Source organism: Ciconia boyciana, chromosome 2 (genome assembly GCF_034638445.1).
Source record: "Ciconia boyciana chromosome 2, ASM3463844v1, whole genome shotgun sequence".
Classification (NCBI taxonomy): Eukaryota; Metazoa; Chordata; class Aves; order Ciconiiformes; family Ciconiidae; genus Ciconia; species Ciconia boyciana.
Window position 1 is genome coordinate 37049062 of NC_132935.1, and position 12356 is coordinate 37061417.

The following is a 12356-nucleotide window of genomic DNA, read 5'->3' on the forward strand; positions in this document are numbered from 1 at the left end:
CTGCCTTTCCTACTTGAGCTTTCTCTTCTAGCTCTGAGTGACTTTAGCACATCTCTGAATAAGGACTTAAACCCAAATTGCTACTTTTCTAAGTGAGAGATTTTGAGCAAGGTTGGTTTTTTTTTTGCCTCTTCTGAACTGTTTTGAAGACTGGTTTTAGAAACTCCACGCTGCTGCATCTCGGTCAGAATATAACCTTTTTTTGGTCCAGGTCCATTGCCAACTTTAAAATTAAAATGAAAGTGAACATTTCTAGTCAGTTTAAATATCTTGTGGGTTTTTTAATGTTATATTTAAACATATATGTAATGACTGTTTAGTTTTGCCTCCCCTTTTTTCCTATTCCAAGGAAGCTCATATGGTCAGGTATGTAAAAATAACCCTCTGAGAAAACCTCCTAGAGTCATATTTACTCGTGCAAAGCCCCAGCTGAGGTTGGCCTAACGATAAGCCATGGAAAGCGTTGGGTTGCTGCTTCCGTCTCTCCGGGGCCAGGCCTGCAGTGCTGAGTTGGTGATGCTCTGTGCTCATGCTCGTCCATCAGCCAGCTTCTGGCTCATCACGACAGCCGAGTATTTCCTGTGACAAGCACGACTGGTCAACTTTCTTTGCTTGTTTGTAGCGCTGTAGCTTTCAAATAACTTGTCTTCCCAGCTGGGCAATAACTCTGCAGCAGCCTTCCCTGCAGCCTTCCCTGACAGGTCCCTGTCTGCTCCTTCCCTGAAAAAAAAAAAAGAACAGAATCTTCTTAAGACTTTTAATATATATGGACTATATTTCTGACACATTCATTATTTAGAATACTTAAGTCAGTGCTTTAATGATATTAGTATCATTTGTCGTCTTCAGGGCAGTGGCTACTAAAGTTGCTGCTAATTGCTGTGGAGCTGGGGTGAGTGGAAGCCATTGCAGGGAGCCTTGTAGGACAGTATTCGGAGGTACTCGGGCAGGATTCATTCTTGGGTTTAGTTATGTGGTAGGCTTGTATTTGCATACAGATTTCCTTTGTTTTTCTATGAATCTGCTCTGACTAATCCTTTGGCCTGTCTTTCATTAAAAGTGTTGACTGCAGAATGATGCTTTTGGTAACAGATGAAACAACTTTTCCTTTTTTCCTTTGCATGTGCATGTACAAAATAAAAAGTACAGGATGACCTTTTTTATTTGATAATTGAAAATGTGCCTGACTTTGTTAGTAAAGCCATAGTCTAAGAATATGATTCACTGATCTTTTTATAAATTAATGCCAGTATGGTGTACCAGTTCTCACTCCCACTTATCCTCTTATTCTCTCCCCTTCCCATCCCCCACTACTCCCTCCCTATTTTTAGAGGCAACACAAAGCTGTTTTGCTTCAAGGGAGGGACAAAGATTAGGAGAGTTTTAATGTTTTGCAGCAGATTTCTAAAAAGTAGATGAGCCATGTTTGTACATTGTACTCCTAAAACCGTGCAAAATTGTTTCTCTGTTGTATTCATGAATGCTGAATTTGTTTACTTCTAAAATTTTTACTCCTTCCCCTCAAGCTATCAGAAAATTATGGCTGAAGTTTCAATTGTGGCAAATCTGTGTGTGAGAAGTACAGATTCGCTCCTTCTCCATATGAGAAATGGTGCTGTGTAATGTTCCCTGTGCTCTTGTGCAAATAAAACTAAGTTCAGAGTCTGTGCGCTCTTGTGATCTGCAGGCTGCATAGCGAGGAGAGGAGTATTAAAGAGGACTGTTTATGTGGTGGTGATAAAAATCACACGTACTTTCAGGAGACCTAAAGACCCTGCAGATTTTATTAAACTTTGAAGAAAATCACGTGCATGTTTGCATGTTTATCTATATTGATAAATATATGTAACTTGCATGGAAGGGTATTGTTAAGACTGCTAATGTTCACATTTGTATCAGATGCAAGTTTGCAGCATTGCAAACCTAGTACTGAATGAAGACACTAGAATTTTAGCTTATGTGAGGCGTACCAAATGTTTCACAAGGATTACTTGTTTAATGCTAAAATAATTATTTACAGTACTTAATAATGTGGGAAACATTTGTGAGTTAGTTTGCCGTTATTTTTATCTTAAAGAATGCAATAGAATCCATTGCTAAAAAAAGGGACAATTCAAGCAAATGCTGTCCGTATGGACAGATACAGAGCAGTCTTAGCATAGCAACAATATTTCAGTTAAGATGATTAATTAGTTCTTTCAGTTTTAAAGTCTGAGATTAAAAAGTGTTGTGGGTGCTGTTATTTATAAACTTCTGCTATAGAAAATGTAAGAATGTGATGTTGGGTGTGTTTACTGAAAATGAAAGTTTAATATTTTTCCCTGGATATAATATAGCGTGCACCTGATTCCATGTGAGAAGTACCTTTTTAACAAGGCAGCACATTTTAATCGTCAAAGTCGACGGTTGGACTAGATGATCTTAGACGTCTTTCCCAACCTTAATGATTCTATGATTCTAAGTCATCTAGGAATCTATCCTTGTTGTAGTTAAAAGCAAGTCAATCACTCCACCCTGGTAGTTTTATTCCTTCTGGAAAGCCCCATCCTTCTAAAGAAAAGTTCATTTTTCTGTCTCAGGTTGCCATCAGCACCCTTTCAGCTTAAGGCCTGGCCCTGTCTGTCCCCATGACAAGTTCTGGCTACCCTGCAATCATGAGTGAGGTGATGAAACTGGCACTTTAAGTAGCATAGGTGCACACAGTGGGGCTTGGAGCAGTCAGAGTTACTAAAATTTAAATAGTTATCCAGCTTGCTTATCCACCATTGTAGGAGATCTCATTTTATATCTTTATGCAAAGCTCATCTAGGGAAAAAAAAAAAAAAAAAAAAGAGATATCTTGGATTTTAATAAGAATTTAATTTGGCACTGCCATTAGATTTTTCTTTCCTTCTGTGTTGAACAGTTCAGGTTTTTGCTCCCTTTTTATAAAGAGTTGCAGTAACACTTATTGGAAGACACTGAAGGTTCATCTTTTGTGAAGTTGATACTGATAACAGGTTGTAAAGAATTATGGAATCTACACATGGCTGAAGGGGTCTGGGCTTTTACAAAGCAGGTTTGACACCCAGCCAGTTTTGGTCTCTGTGGACCTAATAAATGAAAGAGATTTTTCCACTGCCCAGTCACAGAAAACAAAAACGCAGCTTACTGAATTGGCTGTTCACTGCCAGTTTAGGAAAAAAAAAAGTCATTTTCTTGCCTTGTATAATAAAAGCAGTACTAATTAGTAGAAAGCACTAAAACAATCTCATATGCTCATATGCTTCTAGTATTTGAAGCTTTAAAAAAATTATTTTTTGTGTATGATTGTGATAAGAATTTTTAAGAACTTTGGGTGTTGTTAAACTTCAATCAAATTCCATATTTTCAGACAGCTCTAAGCAGACAGGAGTTGCTACAAGAGTCTCTTTCAGAGTTAAACTATTGGTTTGCAAACTCTTTCTGACATCTCCTCCTATGAAAGCAAAATAGTCCTTTTCTTCTTTTTAAATTCAGAATAAACCTATAATTGGTTTATAGGGCCTTGCACTCAAGTTGATGGCATTTCTGTCCGTCTGGGATGCAGAAGGAAGAAACGGGGGAAAGAGGGAGCCCCTTGCATCTGGTTAGCAGACCCAGCTCTGTAATTGTCTGGAGATCAAAGAACCATTTGATGGTGGCCGTTAACACCTTCCAGCATAATATCCCCAGCTCCCTCTCTGCCCATCCTCCTAGTGCAGCTCAAAAAGTTGGCACTCTGAAAGACCTACCTCCTGAATGGAAGGAAGATGGATGGGAATGAGGATTTGGGGTGCACGGGAAGTGGGGTGAAAGAGGAGGTAGAAGAAATGTGAGGTGGGAAGCCCTGGTGTTACCAAGGATTTATAAAACTTTTTGCAGGCTATTGATAGGAATGGGAGGCTGACCGTCCTGCTGACATGCGAGAGGAGAAAAATAGACTTAAGCATGCCAGCTGGCCAGTTATTAAAGAAAAAAAAAAAAGAACATCTAAAGATGATGGGTTTGCATGCTCAGATACCCTGCGCATGTGCAGTGGTACCTGTCACGCCAAGGGTATGGCACAGATGTGGTGCAAGAGCTGGGAGTCTGCAGGGCCGTGGCCAGGCGTGTGCACCGGTGTTTCCACACATCGCCTGCTGGAGTGGCTACTCAGAAAACTGGAAAATTCAGTCATCTCATTTGCAGTCATTAAGACAGCAGTAAAACTGGCCTGCCTGGTTAGAAACCAGTCAGATAGCAATCATATAAAAGGCCCTTAGCTTCCCAAAAAGTGGCTGAAGGGAGGAGTAGTGCTCATGTGACTCAAGGAGTGGATGAGGTGGGTCAATAGTCTGTGAAATAGAGCAGGATGGAAACATGGCATGGGGGTGTTCGGGGCGCTCCGAAGAGGTGCGATGAGCGTGACTGGCAGTTGTAGCGAAGTGTGAAGCTCTCTTTACCTCCTTTAATTTATATGTAGGCAGAATTTCTTTGCCCCCTACCTTGCATGAGAGCATTACTTTAACTTGGTGAAAGCTGCGGACTGCAGTTGCGCTGAGCTGTAGATATGGCAGCTTTTCCATTTGCTTCTACTTGCACTTCAGGAACACTTGAAACAATGAAAATATTTTCTCTCTTGTGAGAGATGCAACTGATTCCATTTGTGTTCAGCAGGAACAAAAGCAGTTTCCTCATTTTTGGGGGTGTCTACAGAAAGTTCCTGGAACCGAAAAAGAAAATGAGTCATCAAATTTAGTCATAAAATTGGAGCTGCTTTCATTTTTAGAAGAACTGAGTAGCATTTTTGGGGCAGTTTTTTTTAGCCAGCATTAGAAATTACATATATAATATATGTTTTATAGTTTTATATATACACGTGTGTATATCTATATAAATACATATGCATAGTATGTGCTACCTGATTTTTTAGTAAATTGAGTAGAATTATCCCATTTTAAACGTGTATTTAAATGCTGTACATTCTTTTTGACTTAGAAATTCATGGGATTAATATATAAAAATTCTTTGTTTCTGTGTTGTAACTGCCACTCGAGGTAATTATTAAAACCATTTCACATTTGGGCAGATTATGTGATAAAGAAGCTGTTTCTTCATCCGGGTTCCATAGTGAGTTCCTGGTGAGTTGGCTTAAAGGAAAAAAAAAAGGACACTTGGCAAGAAATCAAAAAATAATAGAAACCAGGCAGCTCAATTTGCACCAAAATACTGAAGTTACTGTTGTTGGTTTTTTCCTCTTTGCTGAAAGACTTACAAAAACTTCCATAAGTGTCCAGTTTGAAATGTATTAAGTGTGTGGTGTTCATGGTGTCCAGCCCCACTGGCTGAAGATGAGAGAAGTACCACTGAGACCGTAGATTAAGAATGAGGCTTGCTCTGGCCATCAGCTGTACTGGGGGCTTTCTTCAATTCTTGTACAAGGACTCGGGCCAGGCAAGCTTTATTACTAGGTGCTTCCCTAAGTTTTTGAGGGTGTTCCCCCCGCCCCGTTAGTAAATTTTCTCACTGGCTACTTCTATAACCCTGTGAAATTTAGGCATTTATAACTATGGTGTACGATACAGTTCTGCCAGACTAGCTATAGACCACTTACCATGGCTATCAACCATGGATTACAGTTTGGAAACTGCTGTTTGGGGTATTCAGAGATTCTTCACCCTCAGTAGGAGAGAGACAGGAGATGGCAATAGTCACCGGGCTGCAGAGGCAGAGGTGCACGGTTCAGAGCGGTTGTTTAGCTTAGACAAATGTACTCACCTGACAGCAAACATGCCTGATTTCTAGTCTTTGGGCTAGCAAGTGTTAATCTATCTATGCAAAGCAGAGAAGCATCAGCAGGTGAGTGAGAAGGTTTGGTATGGCAGGATAAATTGAGCAAATCTGATAGAGGCAAAAAACTGGTGACTTCTGGAAATGAAAGGCCTTTTCCTCTTCCCTGTCATCTTCTCCACATTCTTGGCCAGGTTGTCATGTTGTCCCCCATCTTGCTGGCTGTAAAACTTCTCTCAGCCCTTGATGAACTGATTCAGTTTGCTGATCTACAAAAAAAAAAGTGAATAGTTTTATGCCAGATTAGTGAGCTGAACAGGTTTACTAAAGGATAGGATGACTGCAAGGAAAGGGACAGGAGCACAAGAACTTTTTAATAGTAGTTAGTTGGTAGATTGGCTCACCACCCTGGTGTAACAGCACACTTTGAACATTTCTGTCCAGAATAATGTGGTGGTGTTTGGGGTATTTCCGTGAGAGGAAGGATTTGTGGGTTCAAATAAGACATCTCAAAAAAGAGATTATTAAGTTTTATAAATGTAGCCCTGGGGGTAAAGGAGAAATCAGCACATTAGATCAGAGCTGTCAAGTTTTGAGGCACCAAAACCACATTTGCTCACAGAGTATGTGTTAGAAAATATTCTTTGCTCCTTCTCATCATGGGTTTCAGGCTCAAAACCTACAATTTCTGGAGCTAAGCACACTACTAGAATAGCAAGAGGGTGTAAAAAAGGACATTTTAGTCAAAGAATCTCACAAATTAGGGACAAACAGTATAATAGAGTTTAATGATCATTGTTTTATTAAGGAACCTGTGCGTGACATGCATTTTTGTATGTTTGGGAGCAATAAAATTTCTCAGTTCTCTCCTATTTTTTATTCTCTGCTCTACGGACAACTTGTGTCTTTGGCAAAGGTATGAATTTTATCATGTATTTCTGAAAGTTACCTAGGTGAAAACTAAAGCATAGTTTAAAAATAGTCATAAAACCCTGTAGCAAAAAGGGGGTTTTGCGCACAAAAATAAATGGTCACAGCATATTACTGTTCTAAGCCACGATAATAAGAGGGGGATAACTTTAAAAGGTTTGCTTTGGTACAAAGTACTGTCAAAATGTGGCCAGGAGCCATCTGCGCTCTGAGATATGTCCTAAGAGCCAGTTCAGTGTCCAGAGAATACTACAGGTGTATTTGCATTTATTCTAAGGACTTTGTTAGCTTTCTATGCAAGATATCCTTATATCTGTGCTGTTACTCAGTTTTGCTTTTATAACGCTCTGATTTAATAAAAAAACAAAAGTAAAATCACACAGAAGTGTGATTGGATAACTTCCAATTTTCACAAATCTGAGACTCAAGTGCATTATTTTGAAAACTTAACAGACTATAAGTAGATTTATTTTAGTTGATACCATATGGATAACATACTACTATATACCCTTTACTATTTGCTTGCAGCTATTTTTGGCACTGTCATTCATAGGCTTAAGAAAAACAAATTCTCTTGTAGAGCACATGAAGTGAGGTTAAATATTGGTCTAAAATAAGCGCTTATGAAATGACCAACTAAAACCTTTAGTCAGTCAGAACAGTGCTTGAGGTGCTGGAAATTGCTGTAGAAAGTCAATGGGGGACATGAGTTGATGTCCATAAAGCTATGATACTTTGACACACTTTGCGCCCGTTGTTTCCCTAGATGCTTGGTAAAGAATGGAAGAGGCATTTGACCTTAAAAATATTTAACTGAAGCTAAATTCCCTTGAACTTGTGAGGGTGCTGGGGATGGGGTTAGCAGTAGAGGGTTGGTGTTATGACACGGGCTTCTTTTCATGTGACAATGAGCCAGAAAATTAAGGATGCTGTGCCACAGTAGTGGGAAGTTGTAGGTGCTGTTGTCAGTATTGGTAACTCAGAGTTCTTTTATTTTAATTTTTTTTAATAATATGCCCTAAGTCAATAAAATCAATGGAATACAGGTATAAGGTTGCTATTCCATTTTAATCTACCTTTCAGTGTGAGGACAAGCTGTGAGCAGCTGTGTGCAATGTATTGTGGAGCAGTAACCTTAATGTGGGAGTCTGTTTATTTGCATAAGAACCATGTTGTTTTCCACTGAGCTCATTGTGTCATGTTATTTGAACATATTGAAATGAAAGAGTAAACTACACTATACATGTTGATCAATGCATGAAGTAGTTTTTGTGTTGATGCTAGTGTAGCAGTAGTTATATAGGATATTACAATTCTTTGAGATATTTCTTGAAATTAAAAAGGGAAGCATGATTTGGGAATTTTTGATGATTGAAAGTTCTAGTATTGTAGGAAATTATGTTCCTTATGATGATTTAAAGAACAGCTTCCCTAAACAAACTTAATAACAGAATTAATTTTACCATGTAGAGAAGAATCCCTCATCAAATGATGCCAGTATGTTGATCATAGCAACTACATTATTTGCATTGTAGTGTGGCTTTTGTGATAATTGTATTAGTAACAAAAAGCTGCTGAAGGTTTTCAGGGAATAACTTGTACTTCAAAAATGCTGGAAACTACTTAATAAAAAAAAAGGGGGGGGGGGGGGGGGAGGAATCTTGCCTTACAATGAATTAATGGTCTTGGATGAATCTTTGCTGTTGGGTACGATGTTCGATACACTTCAGCCAGCTGGCTTAAGTCCTTGTAAGAAGACACTTGTCCTAAGAAAGATTAGTCTTTTTGATGATTAGTTCACTGCACTGAGCCTCACCTTTTTCTTGACATATATAACCGAGTGTTTATATATTCACAAATCTTATATAAATACATGCAGTCCTAGAGCCTTTTCAAGCATTTCCATTATCAGTGTTTTATGATTTGTTTTACATTAAAGCTTTCCTACTTGATGTAGTGTTTTAGCCCATATATATTGATTTTGATGACAAAATAATTAGGTTAGTTTATGTTGAACAAACAGCGGTTTTAGAGGTCTGCTGGATTTCAGATGAGTTTTTAGGAACCATATATAGTGTGCTGTAGGAACTAAATCTATTATAGTTGCTTATAGTTGAGAGACAACTACCAGTGCCTGATACTTCTAATCAGTTGGGCAATGCTGTATGAATGGAAATACTTTCTTTTCCTTTTTCTTCATTGAAAAAAGTCCTTTGACAGCAAATATGTTGTACTCTGCCAAATGAAATAGTGCATGAAATTCTGCTCTCTTTTTTAAGGAAGTTTTGTGTAGTTTCCATGATGGTACATTGAAGTACTGAAGTTTCATTCAACCTAATTTTATTTTTCATCTTAACTGTAACTAGAGATCAGATAATTATTCTGGCCTTAAAAAAAATTAATCTAGCTATTATAGATGCTTGATAGCCAGTTTCATTACTTAAATTGAATTCAAGATATAATAAAATTATTTATTAGTAATTTTTGAAAACGGAAATATGCTTTTAATGCTTCATTATGTCTTACACACTGATGTTGAAGCTTCTCAGTTTATTTTCATAAGAATAAACATGGATGTTTTAGGAGTGTGTGTGTGGGTCACATACTTTTTTTGCCATAGTTAATAAGTGCTTTTTGAAAATCAGGTACATCAGATGTCTTGACTAAATATGATCTCACAGGAATAGTTAGTCATTCCTTGGAAATAATTCTTTCTTATTGAAAAATAAATGTCATAGTGCATTTAATCCATACTATAATTTGCATCCATCTGTGAGCATGTGACACTGTTTTTCTCTTTTCTTGGTTTGCTCTTCTGGACCATGTTTGTACAGAAGTATTTACAAGAGCCATTGAGAAATTGTTGTCTTGTTTGCTATTAAGAGCTCAGTAAAAAAATCCGTAAATTGGGTTTTGCTCTAAAAGAATGTGTTGTCTGTTTTGAGAGGTTTTCCTCTTTCTATGTATTACTTGACAGTGTGCTGCATTTGTTTTTTATGCTGAAATAACTAACTGCTAAATAGAGAAAAGGAAAGAAAAAGTTTCCCAGAGTTTCATACAAGAAGGTTATTTCCCCTCCAGGCAGGGGCAGATGATCAGAAGCAATAGTATTGTACGAAGTTACCCTTCCTCTTTGTAACTGATACATGACTGCCCCTAATTTAGTGCAAATGTGAAGTAAAATGGATTTGCTTAAATTGTCTTTGTGAGCTGCGTGTGACCTTCATCCAAAATGAAGCTAACCCATTTTACTTCAGGTTTTTGTGGCCTAGAAGTATTTTGTGAGTAGCTGTAGCTTTTCAGGCAAGCATTGGCATCTCTAGGATGAAAACAGTGGCATCCAAAGAAACACTAGCTGGACTGTGTGCTGTCGTCTGATGATGCTGTTTGAACATTGCTTGTAGGCGTGCAGCAAAACTGGTGGTGAAGACAAAGGCGGCTTGCGTGGCGTTCACTCCAGCACTGTCCACCCGCAGCCGCTACTCCTCAGTTTGACCACTGGTCTCAGGTGCTAATATTTGCACAGTTCTCGTTTCAGCAAGCTGAATGACTTAGGCTATTAAGGGCTGAAAGGGGAGTGCCAGAATTGCAGTAAGGAAGGCTGCCTAATGCTTCCCAGTATAGGATGCTGGTTGGAATTTTTTATAACTTTGCAAAACATTAGCCTTTGGGGCTAGGCAGTTGCCTCTAGCTTAATTTTTTTTTTCTGCCAAAATTATTTAGCTGTCTGTAAGAATGTGTGAAAAAAGTTATTTCTCATTGTAGATTTTTTTTTTTTTTAAAAAAGAACCCTTTTTTGGAAATGGTCCATGTCCCTCCCTTTGAATCAGACACTAGGAGTTAGATGGCAGTGTGGGAAGCGCTGGTGATAGGCACTGGGGAAGAAGAGCGGCTTATGAGTCACAGCTTTGGCTTTGTCAGCACTGCGAAAATCTCAGATCTAACCAAACTGTAACCTTTTAAAGAAATCACAGTTCTTGCGTGCTGTCTTGAGCATGTGAGAGCTGTATGGCCTGGAAGGGGAGGGTGAGGCTGAGCTGGGGGAGGAAACCAATGCCTTGTACCCCAGCGCCTGAGAGCCAGAAAGCAGACTTGTGGGGCACTGGCATGCACAGGGCCCTGGCATGGTCCTGGCCCCAAAATACCGTAGACTGTGAACAGGGGAGACAGACCCGGGGTGAGAGTGAGAGTTAATACAACAACGTATTGGGGGAGGAAGGAGTGAGAGTCAAGGGGAGAGTGTGGCACGGCCAGCCAAGCCTGGAAGTGACTGAGCCAGGGGAGATGAAAAGCCTTGGGGAGCTGGGGGTGAGGAGAGATTGGCAAGGGCACTGAAGGTAGGAACGAAGAAGGACCAGGGCTTGAATCAACATGGGCCAGAGGGTATGGCTTGAGGAAGACAGGTAGAGGAGGTTGTTCTGGAGAAGGTCCTTTTCTATAGAGATCTTTGAATATAAATAAACGCTCTTTGATTTCAGTAGAAGCTCCTTGAGAATATGTTTTTAACCATCACTTATGGCTAGTCCCCATGCAGAGAATTGTTTTGCGTTTGCAACCATTTTACTCCTCTGCTGCAAGAGCTAACAGTATATCTGAAGATTTCAACATCGCTGCTGTGTTTTATAGGTGTCAGTGTGACCCCATTGTACGAGGTCTGCTGTCTCAATTTCTTTTTTCTAGAAGTGGCAAACGCAAACGTTTTTGAAGTGTGGCGGTGTCCAAGTGAAGGAATGTCAAAACTGAGCTTGTCTTTGCAAAGCTCTTTCATTTGGCCCCTCATGAGGAAGCCTTACAATTTAACAGTATTTAACTGAACGCTGGTGTGCTGTTTTTTTCTGCAGGACCCCTGCTTCGTTCCGCGCACAGGATGGACTTGCTCCGGGAATGAATCTGGTTGATGTGGTGGAGAAGGCTGTTCTCTGTAGTACCCCTGCCTCACTTCCAGCAGAAGTCGGGACGTGCGTGGCAGGCGAGGCAGGGGATCGCAGGAGGCAGCAGCCATTCTGGTGCTCTGCGCAGCTGCATGCTGCCCTGGCGAACGGGACTCTCTTCGTGGCTGTGCTGCAGACTTCCTAGGTGATGCTAGGTAAGTTGCTCAGTCCTGGCCTTTCTCATGTCTTTGCTAACTGTATGTGTCTTGCTTTCTTGCGGATGACTTGAGACCTTTGGATCTGATTTGGAAAAGTGCTGAGCACTGATAACTGCGAGTGAGGCAGTGGGGGCTGAGGTTTGAAAGTGCTATATAAAGCACAGTGTAATGCTAAGTGCTGTGAAAAAATTAGGTCTGAGTTATGCCAAACTGGAGACAAAGTTGTCTTCAGAATTGGAGAATCATTTTGACCTTAAAGCTGTTACTGCTTTAGTTTAGGAAGTTAGGAATAACACAGTTATTCTAAGTTAGGAGTAACAGAGTAACAGTAGGACTAACAATTATGTTGATGAAGCACTCAGCTGCACCATTGAATTCACAAAGAAATTACTTGTTCCGTCTTCCAAAAAAAATTTCAGTAGCATGCAGAAAATAAGGTATCGGACCATATGCCAAATACCAAGAGTAAAACAGATTACTGTTTTGATTAGTGGTAATTCTGTACGCTGAATGAAGCAGAGATGCTGTGGAAATGGTATGATGTAGCTGTGGTGTACACCGTGCCACA

At 39.7% G+C, this 12356-nt stretch overlaps 1 protein-coding gene across 6 annotated transcripts in view; it reads left to right on the forward strand.

Moving 5' to 3' along the window:
* Window positions 1–12356, forward strand: part of NCOA2 (nuclear receptor coactivator 2) — a 197530-nt gene that overhangs the window by 58807 nt on the left and 126367 nt on the right. For all 6 annotated transcript variants that reach the window (XM_072852358.1, XM_072852357.1, XM_072852360.1 and 3 more), the window contains one exon: window positions 11541–11785. The gene's annotated coding sequence lies outside the window, so the exon portion shown is untranslated. The remainder of the gene's footprint in view (window positions 1–11540; window positions 11786–12356) is intronic.